We start from the raw sequence: 22013 nt of genomic DNA, 5'->3' as shown, positions 1-22013 counted from the left end.
AAAAAAGAAATACATATAATCATGTAAACTCAGCTTCTTGCTATTTATTCATATTTATTCTATTTATATATTAAAATAGTTGTTGTACAGATTACCAGTCCGAGCCTGGCTGCTGCATGCAACGTGCATCATGGAGAGGGCGGGGGTGAATTCACCGTCGCTACTACAGGAGTGGAAAAATCAGAGGTCTGGAAAGTGTTTGGAGTGGTGCTGGATTCTGATGGAAATTCTACAGGTTATGTGCAATGCTCAAAAAGCAATGTGCTGATGAAATACGTGACCCTGCAAGGCGAAACCAGTCGCTGTGGTAAAATGTACAAAATTAACTTATTGTGCTCACATGAACGGCCATAAACTAAGGTTTCCAACGATATGTATATCAAGGGTATTGCAAAACGTATCACTAAGACCGCATCCAAAGTTGGCATGGTTCTTCCGTCACAATATGACAGAAGAGGAGAAAATCACCGTTTTAAAGGCACACTATGCAGTTTTTTTTAGCTTAATGTGCAAGTTTTTTTAGCTTAATTTACCTTAATTTAACAGCTTCAGACTCATTGAAATGGTTATATGATTTTTTCGGGTTGAATGGTGGCCGTCTCGCTTCCCCTGCAGCGCCTGTGAGCGGAAAAAACACCCTTGCAACTGTGCGCCGGCGGGCCGACGGCCTCAGTGTTAGGAAGTATAACGAGTGTAACGAATTGCTTTACTGCATTCAAATACACATACACGCCAGGCACCTGCTAGAAAAAGGTAGCGATGGAGTTTCTCAGACATTCGTCATGACAGAGCCAGCGAAAAAGAAGCAAAAACCGAGAAAACAGTAATATGCCAATACTGCATAGTTTCCCACACAGCAGTAGACTCCTAGGCGGATCCGCCTTCAAGACGCCAAACCCGCGTGACTGTCGCATTCGTTTTGGTGCCGCACAGAGGATCAGTTCCGCCTCCAGGCGGCCCCGTAAATTCTACTGTCAAACAGCGGATCCTGAGTGGACCCATGTCGGATCCGCGGGCGCGGACGCGCATTTACTGTAACGGTTGAACATAACTGTACACCAAGAGCCAAGAAGATTCATACTAGTGGATATTTTCTTTGCTGGGACACAGTTGCGCTGAACCCTCTCGAGTAAGTGATATTTATTAATATATTGCGACATTCACAATAGCTAAACATTGGCCTTTGTGGTTTTATAATCATCATGTTTATTAATTGTAATGACGTTGTTTGATATTAGGACTAACGTTAACGTTAGTGCAACCAGAGACGTTTGTCATTTTGTGCAACAGTTTGTGCAAAGTTAACGTTATTGTTAGCTGTGATGCTCATATGAGTCTGTAGCCTATCTGATTTAAAATGGGATAGCAATTTCGGCAGAATATGTTATGGTAGTGTGATTTAAAAAACACACATTGTTATTTAACATTAGTCTGGTCTTGTCTGTTTTAATGTGTCGCTGTTGTCCATATAGTGCTACTATGCTAGCGGCATATAGCTGCTAGCTAGCATGCTGCTAGGCGCAACTGCATAAGTTATTGCTAATGTCTATTAGTGCTATACATATATTGAAATCATGTTTGCGATGCAAACCTTGATTAAGGTGATACTGGCACTGGTATTTCAGTCAATGAAGTCAGTGAAGCACTCCGCTATGATAGCTACCTACAACTTTAGCATGTTGACTCACTGATAATGGTTTAGCCCTAGCCTCTAGCTAGCTGTGCATTAACGTTTGCATTTTGCCAAGTTTGGTCTCATACGTAACTTTAGTGTCTATCTGCCATCTTTGTAATGAAAGCCTCGGCATTTTAATCACTGTTTAAGTCGGTTCAGACAACTATTGGCATCGGTTTGTGATTTATTATGCTAACGTAACTTAACTGTATGGAACGTGGTCCCCATCTTCTATTTTGTTTGTTCTGCAGCGTCAACTTTTATCGGCTGGATTCTAGCATCTAACGTTACGATTGCCTCTGTTGGGTTTGCTTGATCAAGTAAGATACTTTCTGGGTTGTTAAAATGTAATGTGAACACATTCCCGTAGCATTCCAAAATAGACCAGAGATGCTTGAACTATATGTATATTTGAAAATGTTGGGATTGCAATAACCATAATGATATCGTTATGTAACAGCCATCGTTTCGGGGACTCTGATGACAGTGAAGAGCCAGAAAATGGTGACTTTGCATCTCTGAGGTACCTTTCAACTCGCCTGGTATATCAGTTGAAGCCTCAAGCCCAAGCCAATTGCACTGGCAAAGTAAGTAATAATCTCTTAACATTGAAATAACTAAATCATAATATTAGAGATATGGTTAACATTCTTAGTGCTAAAGACATTCCCCTCTCTTTGTATCTATTCCTCCAGCTCCACCATCTCGCCGAGTGCCAGGCAGCCGAGTCACTACCCCTCAACCTGGAGAAAACTGTTAAGGTAAAGACTGATCTCTGAAATAATATTGAATACAGTGGCCCCATCTATATTAACACAGCAGTAGTCACTCCATGTCAGATCAACAGATTGCATCTGCATTACCATCTGAGATTTTCTGCATACTTTATCCATTACTTTCAAAATCTCAGCCAAATATTTTGTCAGTTAAAACATCTGCATTCATGCAATATTGCCTGAAAAGTTCATTCATTATTATCAGATTGTATTGAAACACATTGATTTCAATGTCAATCCATTCATGGAGTTGATATAGATAGTGCATACCAAAATATTGAAACATACAAATTCATGTCCACCATGACCAGAGATTTGTTTTTGTTTGCCATTGTTTGGCCCTGTAGCTCTCAGTCTACCATGGTTAACAGATCACAACCATTTATCTCCCTTAGCACCTCACCATGGGGCAGGACCGCAACACTCTTCACCACCTCAACTCCCTGCACCTGCACCTGCATTTAACATACGGAGAGTTACTCAAGGTAGGGACTGATCTCTGAAATATTAGTGAATAGAAAGGCCCCATGTGTATTATCAGTCATGGTTAACAGATTTAATACAATTTTTTACAATTTAATACAATTTTACAATTTAATACTACCATTTAATAAAAATAATTTCCCCCTCTCGCACACCGCCCACCTCACTATGGGCCAGGAACGGCAGTCCCTCCTCAACTCCCTCCAGCCCTCAACGTGCAGCGAACAGAGGAGCTTTGTAAGTCATGTTTCTTTTTAAATTTAATCTCCTTAATACCTATCTCATATATTGTATTGTGTAAGCATACTTGGCTTTGGATGCTACATACCATAAACATAAACATATCTGTCTGTTTGATTACAGGTGCTGTGAGGAAAAACATGGTGACACGGTCTGCCACGGACACTGAGGTCACCAAACACGCAATCCGGTGTTTCAACCGGCGGTGGATCGGGCAACGAGGAGATGTGTTCCGCCTCCATCCACACAAATGGAGTAATAGGAGAAATAAGCATTAAACAATCTTTTTATTGAACTTCTTGTCATTCACCAGTTATTCATTTTCTGATATTTTAGCTGTGCATAGCGCAGTATTTCATTGAAGTTGTAGCCTATTAGATCAAATATTTCATGTCTGCACTGACCTAGGCCTATAAAGCACTAAATTAGGTTTTGACCACAAAATGAATGTAAAGTAGCCTAGGCAATGTAGGCTACTTAACAAAAACAGAATAGCTTATAACCTGTAACTTTCCATAAATGTCCATTTTATATTTCCATTGAGTAGTGATCACGTTTGTACAGTAAATTGATGTCTTGACTTAAACCTTTTCTGTTAGGTTTATTGACAGTATTGTTAAGTTAAAAATACGAGGCAATGCAGATTAATCGTAGGCCTATATTGCTGTAGTAGCCTAGGCTAGGCCTAGTGATAGTTTTACTTTTATCCTATAGTTGCCTAGTTTTATCCTACAGCAAGAACAGAAGGAATTTTGAAAATGAGATAAACGGATCCAAAACGGACCCGGGCCAGATGAGCCTTTGAGTCCGTTGCGGGTCCGCGGCGGATGTATGTATTGATTTGCGGATCCCAAACGGACCCGCCGCGGAGGTAAGGTTTTAATCGCGGATGCGGAGTGGATGCAGTGCGGAGCCACGGCGGGTCCGCGATCCGCCTTCGTAGCGGATCCGTTCCTGAGAGCATCTGGACTCCGATACGGGTCCGTTTCGCGGGTCCGTTCCGGAAGCCGTCATACCTCCGCGGCGGATCCGCCGCGGAGTCCTTTTGCTGTGTGGGTTACCTTTAAGTAAATTGTCACGCTTATGTGTTGAATCTTCACCTAAATAAAGTCAGGGTTTAACATCAAAACATACGTTTTTTTTTTTTTTCTTTATCAAAAGTGAGGGGGACGATTGTCGTCTCTTCAAAACAGCGTAAAGTCATATCCCCATGTCCCCCATGGCACCGGCGCGCATGTCTCTATGTAACATGCTGTTTTGACACTGACATTGGTAACGTTCTCAAATAAGAGTGTAAATCAGTTTGCAATAAAGTTAACCACAACGTCGTCTATCACTGGAAAAAAATAGCGAGCATTAAAGTGCATGGCGGGCCGTCGTTTGGCCACCCGTTGTCTACAAGATTCAGCCAAAAAACAACTGTATTTGACAAAACCAGGTCTGACCAACTGGCTGCCGGACTATCACATTTTAACCTCTCTTTACTTTATTCCTAACTTATTTTTATGTTCTTGACACTGCAAAGCACAATGAGTTCCACTGTGTATGAAAAGTGCAATATAAATAAAGCTGCCTTGCCTTGAATTCTCACGTCCACATAAGTAAATGAGAGGGAAATACAGGCTTACCTTTGAGTTGTTTTCTTTCTGCTCACTTTTTTCCACACCCTGTCTAGATCACAGGTGATCAACTGACTACAGTAAGTCCCGTCAAGTGGAGTATGCTAAGGTAAGATAAGGTGGGAGAGAGGGAGGAGTTTAAAGTGCCCATATTATTACTATTCTTCAACAAGTTCAAATAGGTCTATGAGTTCCAGAAAACATGTTTCTGAAGTTTGCTGGAAATAGCTTGTAGGAAAAGATTTTTACCTCTACCCTCACTGAAAAAAAAGAATCACTGTGAAATTACTTGATTTTATCATGTACATCGGTTGCACATTAATGAAATGTCTAGGTTTACAAAATTGATTCATGCTAACCGAATTTGATCAAGTAATTTCAGTGAAATTGCTAGACAGCTAGCGGCTGGTTAGGTCAGGGTCTGACTGGGAACAAAATTCGGCCCTGGCAATTTTCTCCTGGACCGGCCCACTACTGGACCAACGACAACCCCCCCGCCCCACACACACAAACACACAATTTACGTTCAGTTGTGAAGACCAATACCATATTTTGAATGACAAAACAGCTTTGGCGTGTGTAACAGCTTAGAATGGCTTACAATGTATCCAGCAACATATAACATATTTGGGGACATGAACACTATGGCTCCAGGCATCCCAAAGTGCTTGGAGGAGAATGCACTGAAGTTCTTGAATTGTCAAGGACCAGTTGGAGCAGTTTCATGTCTCTGTTACTGAGAGTTTCGATCGTCAAAAGGTGATAATTGCTAAGAATCTTGTAGGGGCTGTTTTTAAAGATTAGAAATAGTCTGTGCTGTGCAGGGTGAGACAAGGTACTCTTGTTTTGCATGATATCTCAGCACCCAAAGTTGTTATAAATCCATAGTATAGCACATATATTATCATCTAATGTTGTGATAGACCTTTGTATGAACGTGTGTTCTATTTGCTATTTATGGCCTGTAGGCCTCATTGACCTGAGCTCATGCAAGTCAGAAAGGGGAAGATTCTATTGGGGAAAGGTTCCAGTGGGGGTTGGCATAGAAGCAAAGAGGGGGAGTGAGGGTGTTTTAATGTACAGAAGCAAGTGTAGCAGGGTTACTTAGGCTTCTCTGAATTCCCCCATCGTTTCTACAAGTTCTATTGTAGTTTGAAACTAGTTTCCCACACCTCTGAGGTGAGGGGGTGTGGCTTGGGTGTGGCAGGGGTCGGTTCCCACACTGAAGACCCCTTAAGTGTTCATGTAGCCCCCTCCTCTGCCTCTTTTGCTACTGTCCTGAGGCAGAGGTATGTGGAGTCTTGCATACAATACATCATATATTTTATTTATGCTTTTATGGTTACTTGTATGGTGCATTTTTCACATAGAACTGTTTTCTGGTGTTGCATACCTTATATACGAGTTATGTTTGTTTAATCACTGTTTTTATGTTAGCTCGTTACACAATGCACATTACCTCAGTTCTACATGCTACAGTCTGCTAACATGGCTGCAGGTGTAGCGACGTTAACTAGTTAGCTTACAGACTTTCATACTGGTGAATTGACTGAATGCATTTAAACGTGGTTCACCTGTTTGATTGGCAGGAGCTGTGATGCGACTGGCTCGCTCCCTGTCTGATGTGTTTGTTTTGTCTTATATTTCAGGTATGCCATGATCACGGGTAGGTACTTTCTCCTGTCTTTGTTTTGCTTCCGGGGTGCCCGTCGTTACTCGGTGGCGTGTGGTGGCAAGTTGGCTTGTGTAGCCACTTCTCCGACGAGTGTGTTTTAATTAAGGTAAGCTATTTTGGCGTTCAGCCCTGTCGTAGGTCATTGTGCCTTTCATGAATGTAATACTTCCCTCTCCACGTCTTCTAGTCAGCTTGAGTGGTCCATATTCACTGGCAAGGCTGTTGTAGCAAGCTCTGACGCTGGGTGCTCGGTGGGAATCAGCTGGAGGTAGGTTAGTTTAATTAATTTACCGCCCTGTATTTTAAATTGCGTCTGTCCACTACTAAACTATCTGTTCTCCGGATTGCGGCTAGCCGTAGCCAAGCCTTGACCTGCGGTCCCAGAGAGGGGATTCATCGCCACTTGGTATGTAGATGCATTACAAATGTTAGCCTTAATATTGTTAGTCTTTTAAATTGTTGCTAACTTTAATTCTAATTGGAATGTGGTTCACGTTTACAGTCGTGTGGGAAGTGGATTACAGCCAAGTGCCTCCACGCCTTGGAAAGGCTGCTGTTCTGTTGTGCTGTGGATTTGTGGATGACGTTTTCATACGGTCGGGATTGAACGGCGTGCCTAGTTTGGTTGGGGACTATTTGTAGTTTACAACGCATGGGGCTACGCAGTGGTGTACTGCCCTCTCTATAGCTCTACCTGCATGCCTACGTCTGGTTGTTGTTTTCTTTGATTTGGCGGCTATACGGTGTGTTGTCCCGTCCTTTTGCTTGAGTTGCATGTTTATTCTGTGTTGTTTTCTTTGATTTGGCGCCTATCGCCGGCTATACCTGGTGTGTTGTCTTTTTTTGTTTAACCTGCATGTTTATTTTGTTTGCTTTCTTTGATTTGGTGCATGCGGTTATGCAGTGCTGTACTGTTTCTCCCTATGCTTGACTCGCATGCTTTTTCTAACTGTTGGCCTATTGGTATCTTTGAGGTGTGTGTTTGTGTATGCGTACTGTAACTTAAATTACTGTGACCAGGGCAGCTTCACTGTCAGGATCAACCTCTGGGCCCTGGTGGACAGCCTGACTGCCTCCCCCTGCCTGAGATAAGTAGCCTAGTTTGATAAATGGGCTATTGGTGAATGAATGATTGCCATATAATTACTGTCAAGCCTTTTACCAACTCTTGTGTCTCTGTTCCTTCTCTCTCTCTCTCTCTCTCTCTCTCTCTCTCTCTCTCTCTCTCTCTCTCTCTCTCTCTCTCTCTCTCTCTCTCTCTCTCTCTCTCTCTCTCTCTCTCTCTTCCCCTTCCTCTTCCCCTTCCTCTTCCTCTTCCGGACAGGTGTGGTGGGTTTCCCACAGGCGGCAGGCCAACCTTCAGGTGGCGGAGTTCCCCCCTCACTTTTCTCTGCTGTGTACAACGGGTGCTTTATTCTGAATTGCAGTGCCATTATCCTTCACGTGTGGTGCGTGTCTTCTGGGTCCCTCCTTTTCCCCCTTTTTGGAAATCCTGCTCGCTGTGGTAAGCCCCCTGACCTGCTCCACTCCCTTTGATTACGGGTCACAGGTTAAGCTACGGTGTAACAGTGGGGTTGCCATCATTAACCATCCAGTAGATCTGACCCAGGCGTCTCCTGTATTTACACCTGATGCATTGCTTTTATGGTTGAATCTGTGTATGTATCAATAAATCATGTTAACTTAACTCTTGTCTCTGGCCTAAGAGTGTACGAATCTGTGTTGCCTTGTGGGTATTATAGGGAATATAGTATAACTGGTCCTAGGGTGTAACCCCCTAGGTGGCGTAGTCGACTCCAAATTTCCTTGCCACGTCACAATTAGGTAAGCCCATCACCTAAATGGAGAGGAGGTTACGTGGCGCAGTCTACTTCACTTCTGCACTAACCCCTGTCATCCGATGACAAATACAGCTTATCGGCTCGCAGGTAGGCTATATCTCATATCGTAGTTAGTAGAAGTATGCCTAGTAGTTTCTGGGTTTGTTTGATAGCGTTAACCTTTACAGTTGTTTTCTTCTGACCTAGTCGGAGAATAGGGAGCTTACCACTCCAGGGCCGAAGTTATCCGTAACTTCGGGGCTAACTCCCTAACACTCTATCTGAAAGTGGTTAGCAAATGAACGAGGATTTTGGTTTTATCTGCGGATTTATTTTTGCATTATTTTGAATATGACTAGCTCCAGTCTCAACAGCACGTCTACTTTTTCCACACGCATCTCAGTTCTAACACACATATCCCCTCTCGCTTTCTCTCTCTCCATCCCTGCGCACAGGGCTCTCTTAAAGGAGCTGCACCATTTTACAACAATTGCATCTACATTTTTATATTGGAATGTTTTGTCAAGTGTAAGTTTAAACTACCGTGATCAATTTAAGTTCCAGTGCCCCCCCTGGAAAGGTGTAATGCCCGTCCGTGAATTTGTGTCTGCCGCCGGGTCTGGTGCAGGGGGTGAAAAAAAAAAAGGGCAGACACGACACGGCCTCGCGCAGTGGTTCCCAAATGGGGGTACGTGAAGGCACTCCAGGGGATACCTGAGATTTTAACCCTTTCGAAGCCGATTGACGCAAAGTGCGTCAAAAAACACACCCTTTCTTCTCCGTTACATTGGTCCACAACTGTTCATAGCAGCGAGAAGCCTTTACAGAGCAGAAGTGGGGCTTTCCAACGAGATCACGCGCTTGTCTGTACGTTAAAGTATGAAGATAAAAAAAAAAATCATGAAATTAAATCAAATTGCATCATATTTACAGTCTCTGCGTTCACCTGCGCACCCATTACTCTCGTTTGAAACCCGTGAACGCATAGATATGGCAAGCATATCAGATGAAAGGGGAGACACAGGGCTATCCATTACCAAGTATGTCGATCCTTCTGGCTTATGAAAACAGACGAAGTGACTGCAAAATAATAACTTCATGTACAAAAACCAACTGCACACCCATAACTCTCGTTTGAATTACTCGCGGACATGTCATCGAATAGATATGCCACTCAGATGAAAGAGGAGACACAGAGCTATCATTTGATACCAAGTACATCCTTCTGGGTTATGAAACAGACGAAGTGACAGCAAAATAATAACTTCATATAGCTCTACTTACCTCACGTTTTTCTCTGTTTTTGTGGCAAAGCATGTTTATAATCCAACGCTATTGTGTGTTTCTCTATGGCAAAGAATGTTCATAATCCGGTTTTGAGATCCTAGCAAATTCCTGCATGGCATTCAATTCAAGGCACATTGCATCCCAATTTGTTCGACAAATCACCTTTTTTGCCTTTACTTTGTTCATGGCAATGCAGTAAAAAGTTGTAGAATCATGAGTGCTGACAGGCACAGAAAGGCTTACACGTAAACTCGTGTCAGGTCAGATCAGTTCGTGTTACAGATATGGAGCGCAGAAAGGTAATTTTTAATCACTAATTAATGTATAACATGATTAGTCAAACACAAAGGGAACAGGCACAGTTGGGTAACTAATTCTAGTGTCGTTTTCTTACTCGGGGATAAACAGTGACCGGTTACCGGGGGACCTTTTACGATGACCTTCAAAATGTAGCAAGTAGGCCTACTGTAGGTTACGTGCAGATCTTTTCATCACAGTCATTGACAAGGCTGCGTGCACAGGACAGAAAATGGAGATTGTGATCATTATTATTGTAGGCTATAGACTACCTCTTTTATTAAATGGAAATTCAGGTTATGCTGGTGTGTCTGTATCTGTCTATCAGGCGCAGTTTATTTTAGCAGATTATTCATTTAGAACTTGTAGCCTAGACTAAATCACTCTGTGCGTAAAAAGACGCTACTTGCAGTCCAATCAGCTTGAATGAAACCACCGAAATCACTACACAGCACCTAACATAATGGCAATTTTTGTTAGTCTAATAATAATTTTAAAAATAGTCTATCTTATATCGTAATATCCCACGTGAAAACGTGCGTGAATAGTTTTTGCACCCCCACTTTCAAACTCGTTCCGGCGCCGCTGCTGCGTGTCTCATAGTCTTGCCGCGCGCTCTCATTTGCTACTGTCCAGAGGAGCTGTGATGCGACTGGCTCGCTCCCTGTCTGATGTGTTTGTTTTGTCTTATATTTCAGTAAAGAGTCAAAGACCAGGGGCCGGTTCCCCGATAGCGCTCACTCTTAGCGCGCTAAGAAGACTCCAAAGATATATCTTACCAAAGTTGTTTATGTTCCTAAGTGTGTGTTCCCCGAAGTGTCCCTTAGGAAGCTTCTTAACACGCTGCCTCTTACGTTCGCCGTTACAAAGGCGCTGTCCCAAGTGAAGGTGCTGAATTGGTTGACATCGATTGCTCAGGAATCGATTTTCTACTTCACGTGAAGGTGCATGACGGCGTTAAGAAACACAACACGTTCTATGCAAATGAAACATTCCTCAAATTATTCCAGTACCATTTATTTTAACATAGTTTAAGTTATCGGTAAAATATAAACTATTAACTAAATTATCAAATTGTCAGTAATATGTTCACACGATATGTTGTGACTGGTAGACTAACCGGGTAGGCCTATCCCTCGCTAATCATCCACCCTCCTTATCCCGTTGGCCGCTTCTTGACATGGGTTTAACAACTTCGTAAAATTATGTAATACACTTTTATATTAATGGTAAGGTACCTTACAATTATAACTGATTGGCAAGCAGCTGCAGTTACTTCTGTTTAATGCGGTATTGATAGATAGATAGATAGATACTTTATTGATCCCCAGGGGAAATTCAAGGTTCAAATAAAAAAAATGCCATTGGTTAATGTTTTCAATAAAAAGCAACCTCAGACAATGAACAGAGAGAGATTTAGATACAGTATGGTGGGGAAGCAACGTAAAAAAAGGGCACCAAGCTTCTCGTCAGAGGAACTTGAAGTTTTGCTGGACGAGGTGAGCTTGTGCAAGGTGACACTGTTCCAGCTTTCGGAATAACTTGTGCAACAGCAACAAAAAAGAGCTATGGGGCGACATGGACTACACGGCGTTTTTCAATTCATTCAATACAAGGACACGTTGGATCGCTGCCATAGGCCTAGTTGGTCGCTTACTGGACACCACCATGCTTACCCATTTATAGATCTTAGCCATTTAGAGGCAAATTCTTTGCCAGCTTTTAATTATCAAAAGTGATTGCCGATTTGAATGCTTTAATGACATTACTAACTAGACTGCATTTCCGGGGAACTGCAAAAGTGTGCTTGCCCTGGTCCGGTCACCAACGTGAGCAGACAGTGGCATACGCTATGCTGAACCTGGCTTGATCCAAGCATTCTAACAGTGCCTTTCAGTGTTGGAGCAGTGGCAATACCGCAAAAGCTCTAGGAGAGGGCTATTCAACTATTGGCTTGCGGGTTGAATGTGGTTCGTTGGATTTTACCTGTGGCCTGCCTTTGAATTTAGCTTCTATGACTAAGATCAAATCAATAAAATAAAACAACAGCAGTGATTGGCTGCAAAAATAAATAATGTCACGCGTCTTGCACCTCTCAAACTGGGCTATCAGGTAACCTAGAAGAATTGAAATTATGAAATATGACTAAGGAATTCAAATGCTGCTTGTTTGTCAGGATACTTTTTCACTGATTTATTTTAAAAATATGAGCTATGAGTGTGAATGTTATATATTCCATCCCCTAATTCTGTTTTACTGGTTTATTTGACAAATAATCTATATGGATTTGCTCTATAAAGACCTTATGTCTGTTTAGGATTGTTTTGAGAGCCTATTGATGTATCTCAGAATAAAGTAATGTCCACAACATTAGTGATGTTTTTTTTTGTGTGTGAATGTATTTTACTTAACTCATTAAATGTAGCTGGATACTCATGAACACATGTCTCTAATTGTGTGGCCCATAACGACCCAGTGGATCATGAAAACGTTCACATTCCTTGCTTGATGTTGGTACATTAATCCCATTCAGATTGCCACTTATCTGAGATGTAAGAGTTCAGTATAGGTTTAAGGTCCGGGGCACGGATTTGACATTCTGTGACTTCTTCATTGAGGGCTTGCTTAGCAGCACTGTCCGCTTTCTCATTTCCCCTCAGACCAACATGGCCTGGGACCCAGCAAAAAACTACACTGAAGTTCTGGTTCTTTAGACGTTGTAGTTGATCAAGCTCAGCTTTGGTTGTACTTTTTGCGTGACATTAAAGCCTACTGGAAAGATTTTTAATTGCAATTTAATTTAATGCAATTTACTTTTACGATTAAATAAATTAATTTATCCCTCTCACCCATAGTTTTCTATTTATTTACAAATGTACATAGGCCTACTGTAATTACATTTATACATAGTTATTCTACTGATCTTCATACTATTCATCCTGCACATAGACTTATTCTTACTACTCTTATGATGTTGTTTCTGCACTACAATGACACTGTTTCCACACTGCACATAGCTGTATGTTATGTACATATCTGTTATATATTTGTCATATCCATAATTATTCTGTTTTATTATATTCTGTTAATACACTGCATATATCTATATTATTATTTCTACTATTATACTGTTACTGCTACATCTACAGTACATACATTATTTTACTTATTGAATGAGGTAACTGCTAATACACTGCACATATTTATATTTAATTCATATTACTCTAAACCACCTTCTGTAAATCAACTGTATACCACTGTCTACATTGCACTATATTTCTTGACCTGTCTCTGTATATTTCATCACCTTTCTATACTTTGCATCACATTGAATGCATACTGTAGGCTACATGAATCACAGCTAAGATCTTTGGTTGCTATGAAGGCCAGTCATTCTAAATGGATGGTTGCTATGGCCAAAGGCCAGTTCTATCTCTGCCGTTGTCAAGCGGGCATATCCTAACCTTATCTTATTTGAAGCATCTCTATTTTACTTAGCCTACTTCCATACAGTACAGCGAGTTCCATTAAGAAGTGGCCACTTCATTCACACTTACCGTGATCCACGCAGCAACATTATTAAATTAATCTGTCACCATATGCCTATGCCAACGTTTGTAAGGAGGAGAACATTTTAATTTGATTCACAATGAAACGTTACATTTAATGTACATGTTGACAATGAGTAGGCTAGTTTTGGTTGTTGTTGGTGGGGTTACTGCATCCCTTAGTTATGCCTAACATGCAAAATTGTTCCCTCGCGATTGTTAGCTCCTAGACGCATTTCAAAACATCGCGACGTGAAATCAAAGATTGTTAAGGCGGAGCAAGATACTTCGTCGTAGTTCATGTCTATGGGCGCGAAATGGGGATCGAATCCTGTCTGCATAAAGAGGCGTGTCGATGACGTATTGATGAGCGTACGTTGCAACCGGCCAACAGCAGCAGCATAAATAACCGGCGCACACCTGATATAAAGTCAATTTTCTCCAGACTGGAATGCTCAAAAATGCTAAAAATGTACCTGAAATGTTCAGAAGGGTTTGAGGATCATGAAAACGTGCCCGAAATTCACATTCCTAACTCTATAGAACCAAGACCTTGGCATATGTGGTAAAATTCTGAGCTGTGCCCATAGACTTCAATGGAGCAGTCGCCCTTTATGCCTCTGCTCTGCATAAAGGGGGATTTTGACCCCCCCCCCCTCGTGCGATCCGGGTTCCCGGAAGTGGCTCCTGATGAAATATCTTGCTCCGCCTTAACAATCTTTGGTGAAATTAGCCTGGGTGTTCCCATGCTGCCTTGCGCGCGATTTGATTCACGCTGCTAAGGCAGCCTGGAGACCATGGAGCAAATTTTCGCCTGAGATAGGGAACCAATCACAGAACAGGGGGGAAAGCAAGACGATGATGAGCTATGCACAGACGCATTTGATAGACATCCGTGGCACCCAATAAACGGATCTGGGCATTTTTTTCAAATACGAGAAAATGAACGTTTGGTTCCCAGACCACGTCTCATTGAGAAGTGGTGGCGCTAGCCAGGCTAACGTGAAATGCCACCACAAAAAATTGTTCGGTCTTAGTGAGTTAGGAGTCTTCGCGACTTCTTTTAAGCTGTCACAGACTCAGGCGCTACTTTTAGGGCTAAAATGCTTCCTGAATTACTCTTAGTAAAAAAGAAATAGGAGTCCTAAAGTTACGAGTACAAGCATTTCATATCAAATGAACATGGCATCACGCTAAGCAACATAAATCCCATACAGCAACATCTCCTCCCTAGCTTCTAGCCACACAAGAAATGAATAATGTTAAATCTCTGCTTAGCATGCTTCTCCGCTTAGCATTCTAATAACAGAAGGGGCACATTTATGTTGACCACTACCATATGACTCATTATATCTGTAACTGTATAAACTGTACTTTCATAAAGGACGCACACCATCCAGCACATACACATGGAAACCGATATTTTAGGCACTTGGCCACGAACTCAAAACGTGTCTCTCTGAAGCTCTGTTCTAGAATCTTTGCTCTGTTGTTCCCAGAGTTGCTAGGCAACAACAAATAAACGAAATGACAGTCTTTGATACCAATGGTATCAAAAGTGTACGAGTGATTACGAATGGATGTGTGTGGTTTGCAATTAGAATAAACAAGAAATAACATTTCCAATAATTTCCCATGATAAATTACATATTTGCACCTTCCTTACTTATGAAGCTCACTAATGCCACCGTATTTAGTAAAATGTAATACAACGTTGCCACCTAGCGTTCAGATGTATTTCACATTAACGTGACATTGCTTGCTTATTCTTTCGTCAACTCCATGCTTTTAGGAAAACAATCTTTTTATCATAGTTCCCTCTTCAATGAGCGATTACCAGCTCATTTTTGTAACAGAGATAGCTGTTTATTGTCCCTAGGTTTAAAGAAACACCTATTAATACGTAGCCAATGGAGTGCTGCCGACCACAGTTCATTACGGCCCAGAATGCCTTGCATGTCTTTACAACAAAACAACACAGTAAAACCTAAATGCCCGTAAACATATGCATTTGCATACTTGTAACATTTTTAATACTACTCTCCCATCATGATATTTAACAATAATTAATTTGAATACCGTCAATGTGAAAACAGCTCTATTATGTAAGCTATACATAGCTACTGTTCTCCTTGCTATTTCAGTTCGTAAGTCCATACTATCCCATGGCAGAGCAAGGATTTCATGATTGGGCAAGATTGCCCGGAGAAATTGTGGCTACCCAGAGGCATTGAGCATACTTGGAAGGCGTAGTGATAGAAGGTGAATGGTGTAAAGGTGAATGGTGAGAGTTACCAAATACCTGTGGGTGGTTTGCAAAAAGATGGAAACTTTTGGAATATTTCTTTTTTTTTTTTTAGCTTATGCACCCTCACATTGGAGTCCCCAGTTCATATACAAAATTTGGTATCGATATGTGACAGTGTTCCTGAGATATGGATGACTTCCTGTTTCGGAGCTTCGCCGCCGATTTCGTTTGGCTGTGACGGGCAAACACTTTCGAAAATCAAAAATCCTTCCGGTAACTTTTGTGAGGCTTGGTCCAAGGATAATGTACATCAAGTTTCGTGGCGTTCGGACCAAATTTGTGACCTGTGAAAATTTAGTTTCGCTTTCTGTTCAATCCAATATGGCGGACGAACGACACGCCCACCTGACGTCATCTTCGCGACCAACTTACACCGGTACTGACCGGACGTTTTAAAAAGTGTCTGTGTCTCAAAGGGCCTAGGCGCTAGAGCTGACAAAAAATTAGGGAGACGGGAAAAATAATAAAACTTAAGAAGAACAATAAGTGTGCTTGCAATACACCACCATATTAGTTCTGATACCAAATAAAGTGAACTTCATAAATAGGCCTGCATCCATTGCGAACATATTTTATTAGTCTTAAAATGTCCATAACATAAAATCATCATTGAGCCACAACATTGTCAACATACTGTCGGCCTACCATAGTTTGACTTGTACTGAGCTGCGCTGATTTCTAAAGACTGCTGCACAGTGGCGGCGACTAGCGTCTTGAGAGCTCAAACAACGCTAAGAGAGAGCTTACGAATGGCCCAGACCAACCTTACGAACGTGTGACTTACAGAAGATATACTTAGCGTACGAACGTGTCGGGAATCGTGCCATAACGTTAAGAGATAGGTTAAGGAATAGGTTAAGAACTACTTAGCGATAAGAACGTTTTGGGGAACCGGCCCCTGGTCGGTTGTGGCGCCTCTCATTTTTAACACAACGCAGAGAACGTGAGAGAGGGAAAACTACCTCTGTTACACACACATACAGTCCATCTAATCAATAAGTATGTGTCTGGATTCAATTTTATACACTGACCATTTTCTCACCCATTCATTTCTAATGGCCGGTCATATTTGAGACCGGGAATACACATGGGTGTTAAATAAAACACTCAAATTGTCATGAAAATTATCAAAAATTCTTTTGTGTGTTCAGATGCCCTGTATTAAGTCATGGCGCCTCATGGTAGTCAGAACAAGGTAACAAGAGGGGGCGGAGCATGGAGAGAGAGTAGACGCCCGTCGCCACAGCTCCTGTGAAATATTTAAAATATAATACACCACGAGTCTATGAACAGTATAATAGTGAAATTTTGTTGATTTAAGTGAACGAAGAACAATATTACGATGTCACACAAGCCTCCAAAAGAGCCTAAGGAAGGTAGGGCGTCGAGAAACGCGGCCTCAGATGTGGATGCTAACACGAAATCCATGGAAGCGCTAGCTAAATCAGTCGGTGCAATACAAGCGTCAATCAACTCCTTTCGCGAGGAAAATCGTTCGTCTATCGCCTCTCTACAGTCAACTCTAAGTGCTTTTGGCCAACGAATTACAGATGTGGAGGAGGGCTTGACTGACTTTGATAGAAGACTGACTGAAGTGGAGCACTCCCAAATCTCTCTGGCAGCAGAAAATGCTATGCTGAAAGAGAAGCTCATTTACTTGGAAAATTACACCAGACGGCAGAATATCCGCATCGTGGGCATACCGGAAAACACAGAGGGGCCGCAGCCAACAGAATTCATCTCAAATCTGCTTTTTGAGGTGTTTCGTAAAGACTTCTCCAAACCCCCGAAGGTGGACAGAGCTCACAGAAATGTGGCTCAAAAACCAGAAGATTCTGATCGACCACGGCCATTCATAGCAAAGCTACACCACTTTCAGGTTAAAGAGAAACTTCTGCGTCTTGCGAGAGAGAAGGGCACGCTTACATAGAACTATAACGAATCAAGAATTCATCTCTTCCCTGATTACAGCGCCGAGGTCAACAAACGACGAGCTGCGTTTTCTGACTGCAAACAGAAGCTCAATGCTGCCCACGTCAAGTTCGGTTTACGATACCCAGCCACTCTACACTTCAAACATGGCCAAAAGGAATTGAAGTTCACGATTCCTGCGGATCTAAGATGACTCGCTTGCTATGGTCGTGGTGTTAAAAAAAACACTGGTTTTGCAGCAGGAGAAAGGTGCAAATTAGAGTTTGCAGAAGTTGAATGTGTGTACGGGGGGTTGCCTTCTTCAGGCATTGGGTTTTTTGTATGTATTGTTAGTATGTATTGTTAGTGTTTTTTTTTTTGTTGCGTGCATTCTGGCATATGGCAATTCATTGTTGTACTGATAGGATAGACAGGACATGTGTTATGCATAGTCCTAATGGCTAATAGGTCAGTAAACATTATAAGTTGGAATGTAAAGGGGCTCAATCTGTGCATGAAGAGAAAAAAGGTCCTCTCTCACTTGCGTCATTTAGGAGTTGGTATTGCAATGTTACAAGAAACCCACCTTATTAAAGCAGATCATTCTAGAATTCATAAAGATTGGGTAGGGCAGGTGTTCCACTCCAAATTTGACTACAAAAGTAGGGGAACAGCTATTCTCATTCATAAAAATGTTACATTTAATGCATCAAACGTAATTTCTGATCCAAACGGGAGATATGTTATCAGTGTGGACAACTATTTCATCATCAAGTAATACTTGTGAATATTTATGCTCCTAATTTTGATGATGATGTTTTTTTCAAAAGGATGTTGCACTCCATTCCAAATCTAGATAGCCATCATCTGATCCTAGGTGGAGATTACAATCTTGTTATGGACTCTGTTCTGGACCGCTCCTCCCACTCTGTGTCAAAGCCAACAAAGTCAGTTCAGGTAATACAGTCTTTTGTAGAGACACACAAACTGATAGATCCATGGCGGCTTAAAAATCCAACCAAAAGGGAATTCTCATTCTTCTCTAACGTACACAATACATTTTCTCGGATAGATTTCTTTCTGGTTGATCCCATCTTACTAAATGTAATAACCCAATGTACATATAATTCAATCATGATCTCTGACCATGCTCCTGTGAGTATCACTCTCCCATAAAACAAGACCAGCATGGCGGTTTGATCCCCTTCTACTTGCCGATGCTGACTTTGTGCATTTCATATCTATTCAAATAGATATCTACATACAAATAAATAAAACTGATGGCATGGCCTTCTCAACTCTTTGGAAAGCTCTTAAATGTTACCTTAGAGGACAGATAATTGCTTATAGTGCACACTCTAAAAGGGTTCACCGTGATAAAGTTATGGATGTCTCCTCCAGGATCAAGACATTAGATAGCCTTTTGTCTACCTCTCCTACTCCTGACTTGGTTAAACAGAGAATAGGGTTGCAAACTGAAGCTGACCTTCTAGCCACTGTTCATGCGGAGAGGCTTATATTGAAGTCCCGCAGTCGATTTTATGAAGAGGGTGACAGACCCTCTAAACTTCTGGCCAGTCAACTTCGTCAAAAAAGTGCAGCCCATGTTATACCACAGATAAGGCTAGCTGATGGCTCATTAAGTGAAGACCATCAAAATATTAATAACCATTTTAAGGAATTTTACTCCAAACTATATTCTTCAGACATACACCCGGATCAATACCAATTTCACACCTTCTTTTCTAAATTAAACATTCCAACAATTACCTCAGACGTTAAAGCAGACTTGGAACAATCTCTTACACTGGAGGAAATTATAGATGCGATTAAGGGCCTCCAGAGTGGAAAAGCTCCAGGCCCTGATGGGTTCTCCACTGAATTTTATAAGACATTTAAAGATCAGTTGGCCCCTATACTCCTATCAGTTTATGAGGAAGCCCTGGAAAATAACATTCTTCCCCCAACACTCCGACAATCAACTATTACACTACTATTGAAGAAAAGTAAAGACCCACTTGATGCCTCATCCTATAGACCTATCAGTCTGATAAACTGTGATGGTAAAATATTTTCAAAAGCCCTTGCATATCGTCTTGAGCGTGTCCTTCCTTGTGTCATCTCAGATGGCCAAACCGGATTATTTCAAGACAGGCAGTCTTATTTTAATCTGAGACGGTTGTTCAATATAATCTGCCAATATATATCAATATAACCGCTGCGCTCCTCTGACGAACGACGTCTAGCTCTACCACCGGTACGCTCAAGCCAATCCAAACTTTTCTCATCTGTTGTTCCTCGTTGGTGGAACACACTGCCAGTTCCTACAAGAGCAGGGACATCCTTTTCCACTTTCAAAAAACTCCTGAAGACCCAGCTCTTTAGAGAACATCTACTCTCATAGCAACACTTACAACAAGTCTTACTGATCCTAGCACTCACCAGCCGTTAAACTACACGTAACTGTTAAAATACAGCACTCACCGACGCACTTATTCTTACTGTACTCTAATGTGTTTTTTTTTTAACTGTCCTAAAATTGTGAGAATTGTTCTAAAACTTACTGTTTACCATGTTGTTAGTCGCTTTGGTTAAAAAAGCGTCAGCCAAATGTAATGTAATGTAATGTAATAATCTACACTCAACCTAATGCCTCATTTCCAGAAGCAGTCATATCACTCGATGCTAAGAATGCTTTTGACAGAATCTCATTAGAATACCTTATTTATACCCTGAAGCAATTTGGATTTGGTCCCCAATTCATAAAATTAATTAAACTTATATACACCAGCCCTATAGCCTCAGTCCGCAGAAACTCTATCTCCTCTCAATACTTCCCTCTTCAGAGAGGGACCAAACAGGGGGACCCAATCAGTCCATTACTTTTTGTTCTTGCTATAGAGCCCCTATCTATTGCCTTACGAAGCAGCTCAAGCATAGAAGGCATTACAAGAGGCGGCTTAATACACACTGTCTCATTATTTGCGGATGACTTATTATTGTATGTAACCAACCCCATTTCTACCATACCAGAAGTTCTTAATGTCCTGGCGGATTTTGGTGATATATCAGGATATACACTCAACTATGGAAAAAGTGAATATTTTCCTATCACCACCAATGCCAGGACAATTCCCAATCTACCATTTAAACTTTCACTAGATTCAATCACATACTTAGGAGTAAAGGTCACCAAATCATACTTTGACTTATTTAAAAACAACTTCACTCCTTTGTTAGAACTGTCATGAGCATTCTCTCTCCCTGGCAACAACCTTAATTGATTCAACTCTCTGCCACTCTGCTCACTCTCTCTCTACTCTGCCTAACGAGCTCCACCTGGCTCCGCCCTGCTCTGCTCTTGTTACCTGGCCAGCTGCGCTGCATTTCCCACTCACCATCCTCACCTTGCCCCACTCTGCTCTAATTACTCTGCCAGCTGCACTGCATTTCTCCACTAACCTCTCCCAGTATATAAAGCCCTGTTTTTCAGCCAAGCCCTGTCAGATCGTCTTCAAACCTGGACCAGTAACCTGCCTGCCTGTCTACTCTCTGACTCCTACCTGTGATTCGGATCCTTTCTTGACTGCCTCCCTGTTCTACCGCCCCGGTTATCCCGACCTGCCTTCCGGATCTTCTCGATTACTCTCCGATCTTCAGCCCCCCCGGTAACTCGAATCTGCCTTCTGTCCCTCACCACGTTTAGTGCATAGCCCTGGTCTGTACTACTGCCTGCTGTTCACCTTGCTGTTGTGTGTGTGTTCCCCTGAGCCCCGAGAACCCCTGACACCCCTGGCACTCCTAGCACCCCTGGAACCGGAACCTCCAAGACCTCACGTTTCTCTCACTCCTCTTCCCCCCCTGAACCCTTCAATAAAAAGACTCTGAATTTGAACTTGCGCTCTTGGGTCGTCTTCTGTCCGTGACAAGAACAATCTAAAAAAGATGTTAAGCGGTGGTCAAACTTACCTTTATCCCTCATTGGGAGGGTAAATTCTATGATGAATATGGTGCCTAAATATCTATATTTGTTTCAAGCCATACCTATATTCATACCACAGTCATTTTTTAGATCATTTAACCAGATTTCTTCCTTTATTTGGAATAATAAATCTGCCCGCATCAGGAAAGAATTCATGGAACGACCTAAAGTGGAAGGTGGGCTCTCCCTCCCAAACCTTCACTCATACTATTGGGCCGCAAACCGTAATAGCATCATCTCTCTATGGCTAAGGGATTGGAATGATTCTGTAATAGCATCTCTCTATGGCTAAGGGATTGGAATGATTCTGCACCAGCGTGGCTCTTGATTGGTCAACAAGTTCACAGCCATATTCACTTCCCGCCCTACTTTGTGCATCTTTGCCACAACTT

General features: G+C 41.9%; 1 protein-coding gene and 3 long non-coding RNA genes across 4 annotated transcripts in view; 3 read left to right on the top strand and 1 right to left on the bottom strand.

Annotated features, from left to right (window-relative positions):
* Nucleotides 1-4917, bottom strand: part of LOC121681543 (carbohydrate sulfotransferase 8-like) — an 83037-nt gene extending 78120 nt beyond the window's left edge. The window contains exon 1 of the mRNA XM_042061338.1: nucleotides 4803-4917. The gene's annotated coding sequence lies outside the window, so the exon portion shown is untranslated. The remainder of the gene's footprint in view (nucleotides 1-4802) is intronic.
* LOC121681545 lies at nucleotides 1701-2682 on the top strand. The gene is made up of 3 exons (XR_006022171.1): nucleotides 1701-1995; nucleotides 2136-2262; nucleotides 2371-2682. It is a non-coding gene; the product is annotated as an uncharacterized LOC121681545 (long non-coding RNA).
* On the top strand, nucleotides 3113-3469 carry LOC121681547. The gene is made up of 2 exons (XR_006022173.1): nucleotides 3113-3171; nucleotides 3298-3469. It is a non-coding gene; the product is annotated as an uncharacterized LOC121681547 (long non-coding RNA).
* A 1434-nt stretch (nucleotides 4918-6351) lies between the features above and the next one.
* LOC121681811 lies at nucleotides 6352-7480 on the top strand. The gene is made up of 4 exons (XR_006022302.1): nucleotides 6352-6574; nucleotides 6656-6736; nucleotides 6823-6874; nucleotides 6971-7480. It is a non-coding gene; the product is annotated as an uncharacterized LOC121681811 (long non-coding RNA).
* Nucleotides 7481-22013: the final 14533 nt, after the last annotated feature.

This window comes from Alosa sapidissima, chromosome 14, assembly GCF_018492685.1.
Source record: "Alosa sapidissima isolate fAloSap1 chromosome 14, fAloSap1.pri, whole genome shotgun sequence".
In the NCBI taxonomy this organism is placed as follows: Eukaryota; Metazoa; Chordata; class Actinopteri; order Clupeiformes; family Clupeidae; genus Alosa; species Alosa sapidissima.
This window is presented reverse-complemented; position numbering and strand designations above follow the sequence as displayed.